The following is a 3210-nucleotide window of genomic DNA, read 5'->3' as shown; positions in this document are numbered from 1 at the left end:
AGACACTATACACCAACATTAACACACTATACCTCCACTATTAAGACACTATACACCAACATTAACACACTATACCTCCACTAGTAACACACTATACCTCCACTATTAACACACTATACCTCCACTATTAAGACACTATACACCAACATTAACACACTATACCTCTACTATTAAGACACTATACACCAACATTAACACACTATACCTCCACTATTAAGACACTATACACCAACATTAACACACTATACCTCTACTATTAAGACACTATACACCAACATTAACACACTATACCTCCACTATTAAGACACTATACACCAACATTAACACACTATACCTCCACTAGTAACACACTATACCTCCACTATTAACACACTATACCTCCACTATTAAGACACTATACACCAACATTAACACACTATACCTCTACTATTAAGACACTATACACCAACATTAACACACTATACCTCCACTATTAAGACACTATACACCAACATTAACACACTATACCTCCACTATTAAGACACTATACACCAACATTAACACACTATACCTCCACTATTAAGACACTATACACCAACATTAACACACACTATACCTCTACTATTAAGACACTATACACCAACATTAACACACTATACCTCCACTATTAAGACACTATACACCAACATTAACACACACTATACCTCCACTATTAAGACACTATACACCAACATTAACACACACTATACCTCCACTATTAACACACTATAACTCCTGCCTACTCACCCACGGTCTACTACAAGATGTTTCCTTCCTTGATTGCTACGAGACTTTCCCTACGAGGATGGAAGGAGGCATAGGACGTCGTGTGGGATCTTGTAATGAAGGGAAAGTCGAGGGAGTTGACGTTGATGAAGGGGAAATATGGAATACTGATCAGTGAGAGAGAGAGAGAGAGAGAGAGAGAGAGAGAGAGAGAGGAATAGGTCAGATATTCCTCACCCCTTACATAAAAATATTTCCCCTAAAACACAAATACAATGAACACACAAATTCCCTTAACGTAACATAATATCCCTACAACCCACAATCCATTATACACATTCCATCATTATACACATTCCATCATTATACACATCACATTATCGTCACCTATAATCAACCAATACACTAATAATAATCTTAATTAACTCCTAAACAAATTATTATACAGATGAGCTAATATTATACTTTATATTGACATTCAGAGAGTGGGGGAGGTGGGGGGAACGGGGAACGGGGAGGTGGGGGGAAGGAGGTGGGGGAGGTGGGAAGGAGGTGGGGAAGGAGGTGGGGGAAGGGGAGGTGGGGAAGGGTGTCTTAGTGGCCCAACGATCCAATCCTTGACTGTGATGGTTCAAAGGTGGTAATCCTCCTCCCCCACCATCCTGAGCTGTAGGTCTGATACACACACACGCCCCCCCCCCCCCTACCCTACGCACCAGTGGTGCTCCAACCTTCATCCTCCAACCCTAATCCTTCACCTCCAACCTCCAACCTCATCTCCAACACCTCCCTCATCCTTCACCTCCAACCTCCAACCCTCATCCTCCAACCTCATCCTCCAACCCTAACTTCACCTCCAACCTCCAACCCTCATCCTCCAACCTCATCCTCCTCCCTCATCTCCACCTCCTCATCCTCACCTCCAACCCTCATCCTCCAACCCTCATCCTCCAACCTCATCCTCCAACCCTCATCCTCCAACCTCATCCTCCAACCCGTCGACCTTCCATCCTAAAATCTTAATCACACAGTCATAGAAAAATCCCACGGTTTATATTTACTACAACTTACATAAACCGGAATAAGACTGACCAATGGTACGGTTTATAATTAATCAGTACAACTTACATAAACCGGAAATAAAAACCGGGGTTATTTTGGAGGAGAGATAATGAGGTGGAGGAGAGATAATGAGGTGGAGGGAGAGATAATGAGGTGGAGGGAGAGATAATGAGGTGGAGGGAGAGATAATGAGGTGGAGGGAGAGATAATGAGGTGGAGGAGAGATGAGGTGGAGCGAGAGATAATGATGAGAGATAATGAGGAAGGAGAGATAATGAGGTGGAGGGAGAGATAATGAGGCGGAGGAGAGATAATGAGGCGGAGGGAGAGATAATGAGGTGGAGGAGAGATAATGAGGTGGAGGGAGAGATAATGAGGTGGAGGAGAGATAATAAGGTGGAGGGAGAGATAATGAGGTGGAGGGAGAGATAATGAGGTGGAGGGAGAGATAATGAGGTGGAGGGAGAGATAATGAGGTGGAGGGAGACTGAGGTGAAGGGAGAGATAATAAGGTGGAGGAGAGATAATGAGGTGGAGGGAGAGATAATGAGGTGGAGGGAGAGATAATGAGGTGGAGGGAGAGATAATGAGGTGGAGGGAGAGATAATGAGGTGGAGGGAGAGATAATGAGGTGGAGCGAGACATAATGAGGTGGAGGGAGAGATAATGAGGTGGAGGGGAGATAATGAGGCGGAGGGAGAGATAATGAGGTGAAGGTACATACATACATACATGAATTACATACATACATACAGACATACATACATACATACACATACATGAATTACATACACACATACATATAAAAATTCCTAAACCAACACGAAACAAACCACACATAATACACAAACAAACACACGATAACAACTACATACCAAAGAGCAAACACATCTAACAAATACACTCATGTGACAAGTAACTATTAATAACTACAGAGAACCACCCAACCACCCTGTTTGAGCTATCAATTACCTATTACCTCACCCCAGGTCAAATGACGCTTGAAATTACCGAACAAAAAAAAGTAATCAACTGAATTTTTTTTTTTTGGAGGGGAGGGAGGAGCAGGAGGGAGGAGGTTAGGTTAGGTTAGGTTAGGTTAGGTTAGGTTAGGTTGAATTATGATCCAGAAACACACACACACACACACACACACACACACACACGGGTTACACCATTCCGCTTACAGTTCGATATTCAAATACAGATTAAAGTGAACTTCATCATTGACCAGGGCGGAGAGAGCGAGGTACTGTTCTTATATTACTACAAAAACAAACAAAAAAACACCAATAATCACGGAAATATTTGTGTGTATCTCACCTTATTAGGACGTTGTTGTGATTGGATGGTGGTGTGGTGGTTTACTACAACTTACATAAACCGGAATAAGACTGACCAATG

Source organism: Homarus americanus, unplaced genomic scaffold (assembly GCF_018991925.1).
Source record: "Homarus americanus isolate GMGI-L3 unplaced genomic scaffold, GMGI_Hamer_2.0 scaffold50469, whole genome shotgun sequence".
NCBI lineage: Eukaryota > Metazoa > Arthropoda > Malacostraca > Decapoda > Nephropidae > Homarus > Homarus americanus.
The sequence above is the reverse complement of the archived record's forward strand: the minus strand, read 5'-3'. Positions refer to the sequence as shown.